The 18476-nt window shown below is 41.6% G+C and overlaps 1 protein-coding gene across 1 annotated transcript in view; it reads left to right on the top strand.

Moving 5' to 3' along the window:
• Positions 1-226: 226 nt before the first annotated feature.
• Positions 227-18476, top strand: part of Spats2l (spermatogenesis associated serine rich 2 like) — a 167297-nt gene continuing 149047 nt past the window's right edge. The window contains exon 1 of the mRNA XM_042667030.1: positions 227-303. The gene's annotated coding sequence lies outside the window, so the exon portion shown is untranslated. The remainder of the gene's footprint in view (positions 304-18476) is intronic.

Below are 18476 nucleotides of genomic sequence, written 5' to 3' on the forward strand. Positions count from 1 at the left end.
AGGGAGGGAAGAAAAAATAAACCCACACCGAACAAGGGGAGTTTTCAGTGAGGTGGAGGTGGGGGGGGGGCGGGAGGAGAGGAGGTTGGTGTGGGGCAAGCCAAGCAAAGTGCGGAAGCTGCATGGGGATCCTTCTAGAAAGTAGGGTGGGAAAGGAGCTAGGGAGGGCGGGGGGGGGGGGGGGACGGGATCTGTGTCAGAACGTGCGTGTGAGCGGATACAAAACCCGGGAGAGGCGCGAGCCGCGCTGTGTGTGTGCGAGCGGGAGCGAGGGGCGCGGGCTGGCTCGGGAGTGTGCGCCTGGTGAGTGACACCGCGGGGCGGGCGGGCGGGCGGGCGGGGGCGCGGCGTGGAGCCCGCCGAGCCGCACTTGGGGCACTGAAGGAATCCAGCCCGGGGGTGCCGAGCCGACCGTGGCCTCCGCCGCGAGCGCTCGCAGCGCGGGGCGAGCTCGGGACGGGCGCGCGGCCCAGCAGCGGCTCCCTCCCGGCCCGCCCTCTGCGCCGCAGGGGCCGCCGCCGCCGCTCCGCCTTCCCCGCGACCGCGCCCCCGGTCCCCAATCCCGGCCCGGGACCAGAGCGGCCGCGCTCGGCATCGAGGTAAGCCAGGAGCCCCCTCGGCCGCTGTCCCGGACCCACTCCTCGCCCGCCGGGCCGGGACGCGGGGCACGGCGGGGCCTGTGCGGCCGGGATGGAGGCTCGGCCCGGCCCCGCCGCGCGTTCTGCAGCCCCGACGCCCAGGTCCTCCCTCCCTTCCCCGGATTGCCCCCCCCCCCCCCACCTCCCCGCCGCTGGCTTCCCGGGGCTCTGGGTGTGGCCCGCGCTCCGCGCCGACCGGACGCGGCGGTCGCCGTCCTTCCTTTGCCCCGGCCCGGCGCGGCTGAGCGGGAGGAGGCGCGGGCTCGGCGCCCTTCCGCGCGCCCGGGGCCAGCGTGCTGCCGCCGCGCTCGACGTAGACCCGCCCGCCCCGGATCGGGATGGCCCGCGGCTGCGGTCCCCGCTCTGCCCTGCTCCGCGCGGGCGCCCCCTGGCACTGCCGAGCGGCACTGGACCCTCCCCTCCCGCCGCGCGCCACCGTCCGGCGCCGAGCTGGGGGGCCGCCCACCGCAGCCCTCAGGTCCTGGCCAGGGGTGCGGGCCGGCTGTGGGGTTCCCCGTCGAGAGCCGATGCAGGTCCCCCGCAGCCCCCCGTGCCAGGTTCCCCGGTGCCGGATCCCCCCGCGTTCGCTTCGGCGCGTCGTGGACCGGCCGAGTGATGGCTGTGGACGCCCGGCGCCCTTGGGTGCGGAATGAAGCGGGCCTGGGCGGGTGGACCCGGGGTCGGGGAGCCGAAGACCCAGGGCGGTTTTCCAGACGCAGAAACAACTTGAGTTTTGCGCTCTGCCCTGGCTCTGAGGCTCTGCCCCGGGGGCCGTGCGTTCTGCAGACCTCGGGGTGCAGAACCCAGACTTCACCCGGACTGGGATGAGACCGAAGGCTCCCATCTTCCCGTGCTTGGCGGGGCTTGCTGTGTGCGCTGGTGAACTTGAGGGGCCCGTGGGCTCCCCGCAGCCCTGGTTTTAGCAGATGCCAAGGTTTTGGAGACCTGACGCTTTCATTAAGGATTCTTTTTGTATTGCTTTGAGTGTGTTACAGCCTCTGTAGCCTGAGAACTAGTGGAAACCCTTGAACTTCAAACACAGCTTCTTCCCTTAACATAAAATGGTGGGAGTGTAATATTTATACTTGAGTGTTGAAAAAATTAAAAAAGTATTCAAGCCTCCTTGCAAGCCCACAGACTTAAAAAAAAACAGCAGAAATTTTAGAACCTATGCAGATAAAGGGGTTTTGTGCTGCGTTTGGAAGTGTAGGGTCCTGTGACCTGACCTTTTATAACATGGTTTTATTTGGTCTTAAAGGAACAATTCATTGCTACTCTGATTTTGTTTCCTAGAGATTAAGCAGATGTGCAGTATGGCAGGGAAAAGAAAGGACAGGAAGCCAGAAATAGAAAAGACTATTCAAGTAGTAAAACCAATTATTTTGAAAGCTACCCTTCAAATAAAGTTGCCTTCTGGATAAAATGTTATGTGGCCTTATGAAATTGCTACTTAACCAGACAGCATTGTGTTGTGTAGATGGGAGCCGGCTTATCAAGAAACTACTGTTTGAAAATATCTGTGTCTAATGTTTGTTGGGTCCTTGATAGGGAAAAGTCAACTATGGGAATGATTTTCTATTTGGATGAGGCAAGTGATACTGCAATCTCTGATTAAAGCTTTGGAAGAAGCTCAAGCTAGGTTAAAACCTTTTCTGTGGAGCAGCAGGGTAGAAAATAATGTCAAATTCCACTCTGTGTGATTTTAAACACATCATGTGCACACTCGCTTGCATACACACAGGAAACTAGCTCCAAAAGATAATCTGCATGACAAATGCAGTCACTTCAATGCATAGAATACTTAAGAGGTTAGTAAGAACTGGACATCTTGGGAAAGGAGTGTGTAATCACTGGCAAAATATTAAACAATTTCCTAGGAATCAGCTTATTTAATGTGTGCATTTGGGCAGGCAAGACGATTGATACTTATTTTGTATTCATTTTGTTTGGGGGGAGCCCCCTGTAGAAGGTATTAAATTGTTAAGTTTCTGGGTTCCCATTAATTTTCAACCTACCTTTGTGGAGAGATGTGTCTGCCTGCTTGTGAAGCTGCTGCACCATGTCAGCAATGACCTAGGGAACTAAATACATCTTGGAAGCCTTTGAAACACTGCCAGTCTGAAGCACCTTGTAGGTCACAAGTAGCTATTCCTACAACATGGAAATGGTAATACTTTCCACCAGAAATTAAGGTTTAGAAATGTCTCACTGCTAGTCCTACTTTTTTTTTTTATCAGTTTTTCAGTCTACAGCCAGTAAAATTGTGCTATCATTAAACAGCAAGTATTCATTCGTGGATCTGTATTAGAGGTGCATAGATGGGCATTCTTCATTTGACTGTCTTTCCCAATTTCAGTAGAAATTTTACGAAGAGAGTCAAGGACAAGAACTTTTGGTTACAGTTTTGATGAGGCTGCTACCACCTGTCTCACCATATGACAAGAGTGGAGTGAGTTTTGTGTGCCTCAAACAGGTGCTGCTTAGTCACTGTTCTGTGCATGCTGTTTGGTGTTGCTTTCCTCTCCTGTGGTATTTTCACTGTTATTTGACCGTGATCATTGAATGTAATGGCTATTGTAATTTCTGTACATAGGGTAGTCACTTTTATAAGCATGACATAGGACGTGAGGACAGATACATCATATGGACAGCTTGAAGTTATTGGTTCCTTGTATTGATCTCTGAATAGTTGTAATTCACCTAACCGGTTCATTTTATTACTGTTCTACCTTAAAGTGTAACCATGCAATTAAAATAGGATTTTCATTACACAAACAGTTAAAACCCAAGTAAACATAATTATAGAAGGAAAACAAACCTTTATTCTTCTTCCCTTTTTTGAAGTAGTCAGCTACAAAGGTGTTATTTTCTTGACACATCAAAATGGCTAATTTAGAGTTGTGATGCTTGTTATGTAAATAGGCCATATGTTGGATTTCTACAGAAGTTTATTCTTTCCTTCATGGTTGTTGTAATAGATAGGATCCCCTAAGTATCATAGCTGAGAAAAATAATCTGTTAAGATAAATCTTTGCCATGTCTATATAATTTCCATTTTTCTTGTTTAGTAACTGGCACTTTAATTTTTTTAATGACGAAAATTCTTAAATGTGATCTTTTTTGGCCTCATACAGATCTTTAGCTAGTACTGATATGGACTCCATTTCCATGTATCCAATTGCTTAATAGATTTTGCATGGTGGGTGTCCTATTCTCAGGCCAAAGGCTACAGATCTGATAACATACTTTGCATATTCTCTGCTAAACTTATTCCTCTGATGATGAAAAGACTTTTCCATTTCTAAGTGTTTTCAGTTTTCTCTGGATCAACCAGACTGATGGTATAGGAGCTACTTGACTTATTTTCCCTCTGGGGACTATATCAAGTCCTCTAAAGTCTTCCTTTGGTATGGTTTTCCATCTCCTTCTCACTAGCCCACATTTCTCTTTTCCATCTTCACTCTCCCTTGGAGCACAGGTATAACTATCTCTGTTTGTTAATGATCATTATAGTCCTCTACATCCTGGTCTCTCTGTAATTGAGTTTCTCCTCTGTGTGCACTTCGACTATACCAGCCTCTCTCAAACACTTCTGCTCCAGTCTCCAGAGATGTCTCACCAAAATGGGCTAATCTGGTTCTAAAGCTAGTTCTGTTTCCAATACAGATAATTCCCAACAAAGGATAGTCTGACTTAGGACTTTTCAACTTTATAATGTTGCAAAAGTGATACACATTCAGTAGAAACCATACCTTGGGTTTTCTTCTTTTCTTGGCTAGTATGTGATGTGATGCTGGTAGTCTTACTGTGATGCTGAACAATCCAGCTCCCAGTTAGCCATGAGTCCAGGAGAAGAAATGATGGATACTCTACAGTGTACTGTTTTGTCATGTTTTTAGGACAGAGTCAATATTACCTGAGAGATTACACACTTTTTATGAAATAGATTTTGCATTTGATTATTTTGCCCAGCTGCAGGCTAAAGTAAGTGTTCTGAGAATGGTTAAGGAAGACAGGCTGAGCTATGAAGTTGAGGGTAGGTGCTTGAAATATACTTTTTACTTAACAGTATTTCCATCTTAAAATGGATTTATTGAGGCCCCACAATACATTGGAGAATACCTACAGTTCAGATACTCTCCATGGTTCTGTCTAGCCGTCTTGCTGTTGGCATAAAGTCCAGCTTCTCAACCTGGGCCTTTCATGTACCTAATAGTCTTGCTCAAATTTAACCTTTAAATTGTACTTTATACTTCTTTCTAACATAAACTTTCTCTTCCTACTAAGTGGCTCTCACTACCTTTCTAAGATGATATGCTCATGTTTCCCTCTATCCTTTTGTTTACTCTCTATTAGAATGTCTTTTTCATTTTTTTCTCTGACCAAATGTCATTGTTCAAATTCAGGCCCTGATCATGTTACTCTCCTTAGTTTACTTCACTTCTGCCCTTTTGTCTGCATCATTCTTTAGGCCTTAGGTCTTTATACTTTGAGTTCCTCCTTTGTGCTCTCCTGACTAGATTGCAAGGTCCTTGAAGCCTCTGATGTACTTTTTCTTCTATTGTTGAACCATCCATTTGGGCCCTTGGCTATAACATGCACTTGATAAGTATAGTTATAGAATAAATAAACTAGAACGTGATTTGTTTATAAATGATGGCCTTTGATACTCTTCCCATGCTGTTCACCAGTATATTTTGAGAGCCTACCTTACAGCCTGACACTGAATCATGACCTCAATAAATATTTGTTAACGTCAGAATTAATGTTGACATTGGATAAAAGAGGCCCGCATTTGAAGGAGGCATTTGTCAAGGAGTTTTTTCCCTTTTCCTTCAGTGGTTCTAATCAACCTCTCCATTCATCAGCTGTAAGGATTCTGAGTACTCGGCATTTCTGAGTTGAGATAATGATGAAGTCTGGCAGTTGTGAGTTAGAGTTAAGAAGGCTGTAGTTATTTTAAGGTGAAGTGATGGGTCCCTGTAGTGAGCAAAAAAAGAAAAAGCTTAGGCTTGATGCCAGCATTTTATACATAAAACAATTAGGCTACAGTTATCAGTTATATACAGGTTTGATTAATCAGCCTTAAAATTCTAGAATATATTAGTGCTGCCTCACCTTTCATTTAAATGCATCCTTGTAAATTGAAATGCAAAATCACCCATCTGAGGGTAGAAGGTGATGATAGAGGGAAGTTTGCCACTTCTTTTATGTTGTATACAGAGCAAAATTTAATTCTTCAGACCCAGTAAGACATTTTTTTTGGACAAGGTACAGTCTCTGCTGAAGATATTCTATCAGGAGAAATAACATAAGCATCTCTAAAACAAAAGTCTACAAGAGTTCAGACGAGAAATCTTCCTTCTGTTTGTGGAGGTGAGGTATAGAAATCTTCTGGAATGATAGTTAACTTGGGATGATTGTGTAAAGGATTGGGTAACTTTTCAATAGCTATTTATTGGACTCTCAGTATGGGGGAAGGGTGCCTGGGTGATGTGGGAATCAGAGACCTGAATTGTTGGGTTTTTGTTTACATCAGTTGCCTGGTAGTTTTAAGCTGAAACCCAGCAAGAATTGTCTTGGTGTTGGTGGTCTTCAGTGTTCAATAATGGAACCTAATGGATATAAAGATATCTATAACAATTATGTGTGATGCCAAGTGCTGAGCTGACCATGACAAAAAGCACAAAATAAATCTTATAAGCACTCTAACCAATGTTTTCCTGGATAGCACTCAGCTTGCTTAGAATACTCAAAAAGGCCTCCTCCATTATAGAATGGCACTGAAGACTGACACCTTTACAGTAGTTTAAGAAATAACAAGCCCATACCAGATTGTGGTTATAAATGGTCAGTCCTCTGTGGGGCATTAAATAACTACCTCTGTAAGTGAGTAAACACATTGTTAGTTCTCATCCTGATTCTGTAGAAGTACTTCCATGGACTTTAAAAGTAGGACCAATAGGTATAAAGTTTAGTAAGGCAGATTTGGGATCCGTGTAAGAAAAGTTGACTGTTCCCCCATCACTAAATGTGTACAAGCACAGTCTGTATTAGGCAATGTCATTTAATTACACACGGTGTCATTTCATCCTTAAATCAGTTCTGTAAAGAACATACATTTATCCCCATTTTATTGCCAAAGCAAAACTGATGCTTACCTAGAAACGTTAGTAGCTAGTCATTTGTCAAGCAGCTACCAAACCCCAGCACTTTGAAGCCAGAGACTACCCCTGTACTGTGGTGAAATAAAGGGTACAAACATCTAATGGCCATTTGGATTTTTAAGGTCCCTTACTTGTCACTAGGCCTCATTTAATTGTTCTTAAGAAGTAAGATGCTAAACTGTGGCAGACAACCAACTTGTTAGCATCACTCCTAGAGATTCAGGACTAATTGGAAACACACCATCATCATCATCATCATTTACTGATGACCTCACTTAAACCTCACAGTGAGTGACCTGGCAATAAAGATAATATATGTCCTTTTGAAAAGAGAACACTGAAGCTCAAGGGGAGATACAAAACTTGATTACTGTGTCTGACAAGTTGATAAGTGGCAGATGACTATGCATGCTGTCTGACTTCCAAGCTCCTGTTTTGTTGTTTTTTGTTTTTCTTAAACCACCCTGTGAGCAAAAACACAGTGATGGTGAAAGTATTTACCTGTTGTGCACAGACACTGACCAAAAAGGCTACTAGCTACCAACAACCATTGTGACACTACAGGTGCTCAGTATCACCTGACGTGAAGTTCGTATGCAAAAGGCTTAGGATGTAGCAAGCCCACAGATTCAGAGCTCTGGAAAACTAGTGAAAATAGTTTTGCCCTGGTAATGACCTTCCTTATAAATGTTGAGCTCTTCCTCATCCCCTTTCTCTCCCTTTGTCCATATGAGATTGACCTTTCTGGATGCCAACCCTCTTGCGTCTTCGAAGATCTTGCTTTATTATTTCTTTTCTTCAAGAACTCAACCAACCTTTCTGTCTAGTGCATGAACATATAGGTCTTTTTCACATTTATAAAAATTAGAAAACTAGACAATATCCTATTGGTACCTTTCTTGGTCTGATATGTTAATCCCATTCCTCAGCTTAGAAGGCAGATCTTTGAAGGACAGGTCCTCATGCGTTTCCTGTACCTCTTTTTTCCCTACAAGTCTCTACCTTCCTGCCAATTTCTGTGTTTTGCAAGCCACCAGATCTGTTTTCCAGGATTCTCTTCTGTTTTTTCACCTGGATTTGCAGGTATTGAGCACTCTCCTTCTCTGTTTTTTAAGTCATCTTTGTCTCCTGAATTTTGTCTTTTATTCAACCACTCTGCCTTGGATCTCCTTGTAGGTTCCTTTCCTCCTTTCAAACCTCAGCATCCCCACACGCCACTTTCCTGCTTGCTCTTTACATTTGCCCCAAGATAGCACGTCTGTGGTGGTTTGCTTCTGTTATCACGTGTGCCACTGGTTTTTACATCTGTGTATCTAATCGGGAATGCTTCTCTGTTATCTGCCTCAGGTGTCTTCAACTCAGTGAGTTCATAACTCTACTTTTCCAACTCTAGCATACAGTATTCCTTTATGTTTTCAATCTCAAGTAATGACCCAAGTTTAAAATCTAAAGTTGGCTCTGGATTTTTCTCTCTTCTTCACTTCTATATTTTCTTGACCACTGAGCCCTTAGAGATTTTCTTTTTGAACTCTGGAATAGTGTCTTTTCTTTTGCTTTGGTTCAGGCCCTCAGTCCTTCTCTTGTGGATTATTATGGCAGCTTATAACTGGGCTTTCTGCCCTCTGTCCAATCCTTTTCCCACACTGCTGTCTTTCAAAAGGACAAATCGGATCGTGACTGTGCTTCTCAAAGTTTTTCATCACAGTCACTGCATGTGAAAGATGAAGATGAAGCCCCCTGACCTGATACAACAGCTCCATTGTGAGCTGGGTGTGTATCAGTGTGGCCTGTTACAATCTTGGGCCCTACTGTCTAGCTCAGCTCATAGCATACTCACTGTGAAAAGGCAACCAGTGGTTAAAAAATGAAATTAGAAGAGAGATTATGGAACTGTGCTCTGTCTACTATAGTCACTGCTGCGCAAGGCTGTCGACCTAGGCTAGCTCAAATTAGAGTTGCTATTATAAATTAGAAAAGAGAATGTAAAATATCTCATCAATATATTTTAATATTGATTACATGTTGAAATAGTAATACTTTAGATATAATAGGCCAGGTAAAATACACTATTAAAATTAATTTCACAATGTTTTACCTGGCTACTAGAAAATTTAAAATCACCTGTGTGGTTCACATTAGCATTCTGCTGGACAGCAGTATTACAGAACATTTTTGCATGGCCAGGCGTTGTGTACTGTACACACCAAGCCTATGAGTCTTTGGAATGATGAAGTCTACCCTATAGTAAAGAGAAGCAGCAATTGTTCAGTCTCTCAAATCCAGAGGTATAAAGTGCTTTGGGTAAGATTTAGAATCAGAGAGACAGATTCTGAACACTACAGCCAGGAGCTGTACATCTGATGTGCACAGTGTGGAAAGCACCATTAAAGGACATCTGTCTCTGCAGTCACCCTCAGGAGTGGGGAGCAGGAGTTCTTACAGTGTGGCAGAGGGAGGTTTGAGGTATAAAGGAGGTAGAAGGGAAGGGAAAGTAGAATCTCATTCCTTATTCTTGGAAGACTTCTGCTTGAGGGCATGGTGAGATGCTGAAGGCCAGGTCTCTGAGATCTCCCATTCTGCCGTTGATATTGCCAAGTTGGTTAAATCTCAGGCCCCTCACTGTTGAGCTCCAGGATCCTGAGCAAGTTAATGAATCAGTCTTGAGTCAGTAATATATACAGCATACAGTCATTGTACATCAAACAAAATTAGGTGACAAAAATACTGGTGGTAAGGGCTGTACAGAAGTTAGTTAAGCATTAAGTCACTGAAAGTAGCCATCTGTTGGCCCAAAAGGCTATAAGGGAAGGTTATGTGAGCCATCAGAAAGACTTGGAAGATTAGATATAGAGAGCGCTGTGTTCACAGTGGAAAATCCAACCAGTGCTAGGAAACCAAGTTTATATCAGATTGGAGTAAAAGGAAGAAGCCCTTCTGGAGGCAGTGAGAAACCAAGACTGTCAAGAGAAAAGTTCAACTATTATGCTAAATGATGGTATGGCCCCATTTACATGAAATGTCAACCAAGGAAAATCTATAGAGATGGCAAGCAGATTAGTAATGCCTGGTAGTGAAGACAGAGGACGACTCTAAAGGGATATGGGGGGCTTATGAGGGGGATGGAAATGGTCTGTAATAGGATTGCAGTGATGGCTACACAGTGTTATAAATGTACGAAGTCTCTGAATTGTAAACTTCAAACGGATGAATTTCATGGTATGCAAGTGATACCTCAATAAAGCTGTTATTCCCTTCCTACCCCCACTGTTCCTTCTGTGGGGGCTGGGTTTCCAGTACAAATCCTCTCTTCTCTTCCCCTTCACAAGAAAAAATTAAGGAGATTAGATTTCAGGGAAGTCTGAAACTGGTAAACAGTGACTCAGCCCCAGTCTGCAATGTGACTGTTTAGCACTAAGGTTCTGAGAAGAGCCTCCTCCCTTTTTGATTTCAATTGGAATAGTGGTTCTGGTTTGATTTACATAGTAGGCATTGTATAAGACTTTCTTAGCTCAATGCCAGTGGCTTACGCCTGTAATTCTAGCTACTCAGGAGGCTGAGATCTGAGGATCTCAGTTCAAAGTCAGCCCGGGCAGGAAAGTCTGTGAGACTCATACCTTTAATTAACTGCCAGAAAACTGGAAGTAGTGCTGTGGTTCAAGTGGTAGAGCATTTGCCTTGAGCTGAAGAGCTCAGGGACAGGGCCCAGGCCCAGAGTTCAGGCCCCAGGACTAACAGAAAGAAAGAAAGAAAGAAAGAAAGAAAGAAAGAAAGAAAGAAAGAAAGAAAGAAAGAAAGAAAGAAAGAAAGAAAAGACTATTAAAGGGAAATGTTCATACTCCTTTTTAAAACTCGGGGCCTCATAATTTTGCTTGGAGCTTTGTCACATCCACCTATGTGATTCACCATTGGTTTACTGTGCATTATACTCATAGGCATAACAGCCTTGTTCTGGTGTATCCAAGTTTTCATGTTATATGCTGGCTTCTCCTTTGTCTCCCATATTTATTTGTTGCTAGCTTTAAATTTTTGTATGGTAACCTCAAATCATTTTGTGTAAGGGCTTGGTCATATTTCTTCAAGCCTTTTTGGGACAGTAGTGTTGGCTCTAAACAGCAGACTCTAGGGCTCAATCACTGTTGCTCTCTTGACTCAGTAGTGACACCTACTACCATGTTGATAGATTTTTTTTTTTATATAGAATTGAATAATTTGCCTACATACTGGTCCTAGTAGTCTGTTTTGGTTACTACAACAAAAGTACCTGTGACAAGTTAAAAATTTATTTAGCTCACAGTTTAGGAGGCTTAAAGTTCAAACAAAATAGCACTGTGAAGGCTCCATGACAGATGGCAGACTACGTATGTTAAGGAAGAGGTCTTATCTCAAAACATGAAGCTAGAGAAAAAGGCTGAATGACAGAACTCCTTCCCAGGGTATCCCCCCCATCCTGCAATGTCCGAAGGACTTCCCAGGACAAAATAGCACTGTGAAGGCTCCATGACAGATGGCAGACTACATATGTTAAGGAAGAGGTCTTATCTCAAAACATGAAGCTAGAGAAAAAGGCTGAATGACAGAACTCCTTCCCAGGGTATCCCCCCCATCCTGCAATGTCCGAAGGACTTCCCAGGAGACCTCACACCCTATGACTGCCACAGTAAGGACAATGCTCCCAACCCGTGAACCTTTGGGGACAGTGAACCTTTGGGGACAATATCTAAACTATACCACTTTTCCAGGCTATTTTCTGGATTCCATTTGTATATATGTGCAACTTATTTTCATTATTTAAAAAAAATTATTTGTCTGCATAAGAAGGCTGGTCTTAGGAGTGAATGAGAAAGTGAATGAGAAACCCTTATCATTTGATTTTAGAATCCATGCTGTTGAAAAGGGTGCTTCAAATATCAGTAGTTTCTTTCTTGTTTGTTCTCTAATAAGCAGGAAGCTCTCCTTTCATAAAATGTTTTCTTTCCTCAGAGAATATTATTTGAAGGAAAGAGATGAGCTTTGTCACTTGAAAGACCTGCTTTTGACTCCTGTAATTGGCTGGCTATATGAACTTAAGTTGTTCAATCTTCCTGAACTTCAGGTTTTTTCCATGATGAACTGAAATTAATAAAACCTACTGGGTTCTTTACTGTTGTTGTTACGATTTTGTTACAACTAAACAAGATAAAATATAAAGTGCCCAGCACCAGGGCCTTAAATGCAAGTGTTATGGAAGGTACAACTCAAACTTATTAGGTGATTCTTAGGTTGAATGGTTTTGTAGATCCTCATCTGAGACTAATAAGAGAATAATAAATCCAGATCAGGAAGCCTAGAACCTAGCCTTTCCATGGTAAAAAAAGACCAAAAAGCTGGGCCTTTACCTTTTGCTTAAATCTAGTCCTGCCTAACGGTTTGCATTTGTGAAAATATTCATCTGGGATTTAGGTACAGCATGAGGCCATGGGGAGAAAAGGCTTGTTTACACCTTCTAACAGGATAACATAGCAATAAGCAATGCAGAGTTTTTGAATTTCTCAATACTCAGGTGCACTGCTGTCAAAATAAACATTTATTTCTATTCTTTGCTGATAAATTACAAATAGAGGAATTCACTAAAATGCTTTGAAAAAGAAGATTCATATACAAATGAAACACCAGGGACAGATATTTTTTTTAATACTCACGTTGGAACCAGTCTTTCCTCAACTGTGAGTGTTTGGGAAATTCTTTTGTTGGAGCCTTTGTTGCTACAAGAAGGGAAAAGCTTTAGTACACTAAATAAAGATGATTTTGATTAGAGGCAATATTGTTCTCAGTGTGGGCTGACTTTTCATGCATTACAGTGATTGCCAGCCAGCTCCTAACAGAGGAAATCCTTCCTGAAGTGTTGTAAGGAGCAGTGAAATAGTCTAATCTGACGTGCTGCCACTTCTGATGGACAGGTCTTTATTACAGGAATGTGGGCAGGCCTGTACTCATTAAAGGAAAAAGTAGAAGATGTTATCGGCCAAGACTGCTAATGACCTGTCCTAGCAGGTCTTAGTCCTTTCTTCTTTGTATTCCCTGTGAAATCTGAGTGGCAGACTGTATTCAGTACACACACTCAGCTTCTGCCTTTCTCAGCTTTTGACACAATTGATCAGCTCCGTGTACCATAGCCCCCATAAAGTGTCATCTCAAACTTGGGAGCACTCAAGGAGAAAATATAAATCTGCTGCCTCAAAGACTAAAAATAAAAGTCTTTAAAAATGTTATTTAGTACTGGCTTGTGGCATTAAATATGTAAACTCATTTATTGTCTGATAGTTCCTAAGCAAGAACTGTTTTGGCTGCTTGTGGATAATATCAAGTAAGGTTTCCATGACAACACTAATTTATACTTTCCAAACTTTTGTAGAATTTCATCTTCTGGATTCTACTGGATTATATTTAAATTTACAGGTTTTTTTCATTTATTAAGGCAAGGCATGTTCAGCTATTACTTACATAAATGTACTAAAAAACACTTTCATAAAAGCTACTAGGAAAGACTTAGAAGCATAGAATGTGGCATAGGAAAGGGATAGTGGACACTGTGGTCTAATGTCCCACCAAATGCAGGAATCCTTTCCACAGTATCTTAGTTGCCATTGGAACCCCACCAGGTCAGAGGTGTTTGCAATTTAGTGATGTCAAATTCGCCTAATGACAGTTGTCTGCAGTGCTCCTAGATCTTAAGCTTCTTTAGATTTGATCTTGTCTTATTGATGATTGCACCAATATCAAACACAAAGGACAAAGATCATTTCTAAACCTTCTTCTTCCTGGTATACTGAAACCTGCCTCCCTACCACTTTCCTGTGGACTTCCTCCACTCGGCCTTCACCATGCCATGGAAGAAATAGGTGCCTTCCTGTAAAATATTTGATTACAGCTATTCTGCCTCTTACTTGAAGTATTTTCCTTTCAGGGTTATGTGTTCTCATTATTTTCACTCTGCTAATACTTCTCTGGAATGTACCACACTGTCCACTCTGTCTTAAAATACAGCATTTTGAACTCAAGACCCTCGGTCTGAGTTCTCTGAACAGTAAAAACACACAGGGCTATTATTGACTCCCTTGATCACATACCTGCTTTTACTAGTCAAATACCACAATGTCCTCCATTATAAATCAAAGACATTTCATAGCAATCGTTTAGGAATTAAACAGACAGCACTCAAATTAATACTATCAAAAGAAATTGTACATTTCTGTACTTGTTATTAGGTATTGAAAGGGGAAAAACATCTTTTGGCTTTAATTATTAGTTATATACTAATTTTATATACAAAGGTAATAAAACTTTTTTTTCTAGTCGAGTGCCGGTGGCTCATGCCTGTAATCCTAGCTACTGAGGAGGCTGAGATGTCAGGATCATCATTCAAAGCCTGCCTGGGCAAAGAAAGTCCATGAGACTCTTATCTTCACTTAACCACTAGAAAACCGGAAGTGGTGCTGTGACTCCAGTGGTACAGCGCTCACCTTGAGCTGAAGAGCACAAGGATATCACCCAAGCCCAGAGTTCAAGCCCCATGACTGACAAACAAAACAAAACAAAACAAAACAACTTTTTTTCTTAATACCTGCTAGAGAGCTAGAGACCTAGAGAACTAGATCTCCCTCATTTTCTGCATTAGTTAGAGAACTTCACATTTACTCTTAAATTTTTGTTAAATTATTTTTCATTATTATCAAGACATCTTGGAATTCTAACTATTAAAATTTAGTCTGTTAATGATGAATGTTTTGTGTGGCTGTCAGAGTGCATGTATGTGTGTGTGTGTGTGTGTGTGTGTGTGTGTGTGTATTAAACTAGCTCCATGTAAACACAGGGAGTTATTTCTGAAGAATTAGTATTGCATAGTAATGAATAGCTTTTTGTTTTTGGAGTAATAGGGGAAAAAAAATCTCTAGAAGTTTTTTTAATGTTTACTAATGCACTAGGCTACATACCAGGGGCTTGCATTGAGGTTTGAACACACTTACTAGGCAGACTAGGAAGAAGTACTTTATCATTTAAAACCACATCCCCTAGACCTTTTTTGCTTTATTTATTTACTTACTTTTTTCAGATATGGGCTCGTGAACCAGCTCCAGACTCTGATCCTCTAAGTTAGGGCCTCCTTGTAGCTGGGATCATAGGCACATGCCATCCTACCTGGCTCATTGGTTAAGGTAGGTTCTCACTAATATTTTGTTTGAGATGGCATTGAACCATCATCCTCATACTCAGCCTCCCAAACAACTAGGATTACAGGTGTAAGCCAGTGTCCAACATTATATACTACATTCTTAATAATAAATGTTTCATTGAAACCCCTTTGAGCTAACTCTGTTGCTCCATTTTTTGGATGAGAAGTCTCTGAGGACAGATAAATATTTTGCCCAAGGTCACAGAGATCATAGTGGGAGGGATGCTATTCAGTCAGCTGTGTGATTTCAAAGCTTAAGCCTTTTCCATTCTGGCATGCATTCATGCTTATCTTTTTGAGGTTGGAAGAATGAATGGTTATCATTGTGCATTCTACAAAACGTCACTTGGTGCCACGTAAAAGATAGGACACTTGGCTGGAACTCCTGGCTTACTGAATATGTGCGCATGTTCTTATATGCTTTGGAAGCAAGTCTCTTTAAAAGAAGGCATTAACTGAAGGAAATGAAGCATTGATAGGATTACTTGCCGAAAGGAAGTCTTGAGCAAGAAAACATCTATTTTAGTCAATAATACAAAAATTCTTCTTTGTTTTCATTTTATGGGCTAAGCTCATTGTGTGGACTTAGCTTTCTAGAAATCATAGTGTTTCATGTCAGTCAGTTTAGGAATTAAGCACTGAGAACACTCAAATTGGTGCTATCAAAAGAAGCCATACACTTCTGTACTTCTATATTAGCTATTGAAAAGGAAAAAGAAATCTTTTGGCTTTAGCCATAAAATGATATACTAGGACAGAACTGTAATCATTGCTATAGGAGTGAGTATAGATAGAAGGGAGAAAAGTGTGCTGGGATAAATAAACCCCCAAAGAACTATTTGGTGAACTGACAAATTGTCTTCAAAAACTCAGTCTTTTGGAACATTTATCTTGGCAGCTCTTAAGTCTGACTTTACGGCATAGAGTGTGGCAGCCAATTTTGTAGGAAAACTGCATAATTAATATGAAGAAGTACAGGTATTGCCAGTCAGTACCTCACACGGCTTCTTAGAACAAAGGCACAATTGAAGTCGTCTTTGAATCCCAACTTGACATTTTGTAAGTTTCAGTCCCTAGTAAAAATGATTTTAAAAACCCTAGTAGTACTGTATTTAATATGGAAGAGGTTCTTTGTTGCAGAGTTTATAGCCAATTAATGTGAAAGCTATCTTTGATTTTTGAATTCTTCAATTAATATAGCCCTTGAGCTTGCACATTTTTATCTTAGAAAAGGCCTGTCTTCCTTTAGTCATTTCTGTTCTTGCAAAAGAGAAACAGGGTCTTCAAAACCTAGTAAGGGCTGAGAAGGTGGCTCAGTGGTAGAGTGCTTGCCTTGCATGCGTGAGGCCCTGGGTTTGATTCCTCAGCACCACATAAGCAGAAAAAAACGGAAGTGGCGTGATGGCTCAAGTGGTAGAGCACTTGCCTTGAGCTAAAGAGCTGAGGGAGAGTGCCCAGGCCCAGAGTTCAGGCCCCATGACCGACAAAAAAAAAAAAAAAACACAAAAAACAAAAAGCTAATAGGTGTTCAGTCTTGAGAGACTGTCACCACCAACTTGGGCTGTTGCTAGTATTTTCTCTCTCACCGTGGTGTAGGTGGTAAGGACCCAGCAAGTCAGATTTGAGTTCTTTCTACAACTTGTGAATAGTTAGAACTGGACACAGTTAGCTAGTGGAAGCTGCAGATTGGATTCAGGACACTGACCTGTCACTCTCTGGCTATCTAACTAGGAAGCCTAAGGCTTCCTCAGCCTCCAGTGGCAAAGACACTACCCTAGTCAGAAATCATGTAGAAGATCAAATACACAACAAATCATTTTGTTAACTCAGAAGTTCTTTTATGATTTGTTTCTTGGTTAAATGACGGTAGATCAACTACCTTGAGGAAGGGCCTATTTATCATTTAAAGAATTTTAAATGAAAAAATGGGCATATTTGGCAGTTTTTTTTTATAAAACTGTACCACTCCTGCAGTTAACCTCATCAGACTTTGCTGTCTCTTTTCTTATACTTTGAACAATAATGGGACAGGCTCTTTCTCTGCGCTGGATACCATTTTGTGCTAGACTTGGATTGGATGCTTAGTTCTATGGCATAGTCTTCTGAGAGTGGAAGCAGGAGGGGCTAGAGAAGAAAGTTTGGCTTCAGCAGGTGTTACCTTTGAACACAATAATTATTTTGATGAAAGTAGGCATTTGGATCAATTGTATTTTTCTAAGACAAAAGAAAAAAAATTTTGTGTGTATTTTAGTTTTCAATAAAATTCAAAGAAAATGATGAAAAGATACTCTAGTGAAACTATACTATAGAAAATTGTAGTCTACTAAGTAATTGTGTTACTAGATTAGAGAATGAAAGAGAATTAGAAGTTAGTAACTTTGACATTGGATGATATCCATTCAGGCTTTTCTGAAATCTTTCAGTGGTCCTACCTTTGGCTTTAGGTAGGTATAAGGGCTTAGAAACTATACTTCTTCCCCTTTTCTCAGCAACTGTGGGATAATCTCCCTGGCTTTTATGCCTGACAAACTTCTGTCATGCTTAGGTTTTTTCCTAAAGTCCTTTAGGAGATGACTTGTTCATTGGCTACCCTTAATTCATTGAAGTATACCAGAGGATACTTGGGAAAGCGGTTAAGGCAATTAATGATGACATGTCTCTATGGAGTTCCCTAGGGGTGGGAGAGAATGAGTCAAGTGCTAGATGTTGCAGATGAGAGCCTCTGTAATCTCTTAGCAGTAGGAAGCTGGCTCAAGGCTTCCTGAGCAGACTACTATAATATCTAGATCTCCTTGTTATTCTCCTTTTTTAATCAGTTCCTCAATGTTGTTTCTCCTTCTATATAGGAAACTGTTCTGAATTCCCTTCCTTTGCTCTGGTACAAAGTAGTTACACCACTTGTTCTTTTGCAGCTAGTTTCTGAGTGTCTGTTCTCTACTAGGCACAGCAAAAGTAACAAGGAGAATTCAGATGTTGAAAAGGAGGAACTAACTAGGTAGAAAGCAAGATGTGCCTCCAGAGCTGAGAAAAGGGAGAGGTTAAGTTTGTAATGATTTCCTTTTTCTGCTGTACTTTCTACAATAAATGTACTACATAAAAATCTATACCAATATTCATTTATGTGGCAAATCCCATTATAATGAAAATCCTTTTTTTATCTGTGATGCAGGCACATATCCATAGTACACAATTGCAATACAGCAGAAGATTTTGGACAGTCCTTTGGAATGAGCCGAAAGGGAATTTGACCTATATATCAAGCTTTTCATGGTTTTGATAGTTTTCATTTTCATGTGTCAACAAATACCTGACTTGATATTAAAGCCAGTTAAATCAATATTTCTTTCTGTAGTCAAAGTAGAACAACATATACCCAAAGGCACATATCCCCAACAGCTATATTTTGTTGAGTACATATAATTTATCATAAGCCTATCTGATTGGGCTACCTTCTGGTAAATA

Source organism: Dipodomys spectabilis, unplaced genomic scaffold (genome assembly GCF_019054845.1).
Source record: "Dipodomys spectabilis isolate Male_0828 unplaced genomic scaffold, ASM1905484v1 ptg000373l, whole genome shotgun sequence".
Classification (NCBI taxonomy): domain Eukaryota; kingdom Metazoa; phylum Chordata; class Mammalia; order Rodentia; family Heteromyidae; genus Dipodomys; species Dipodomys spectabilis.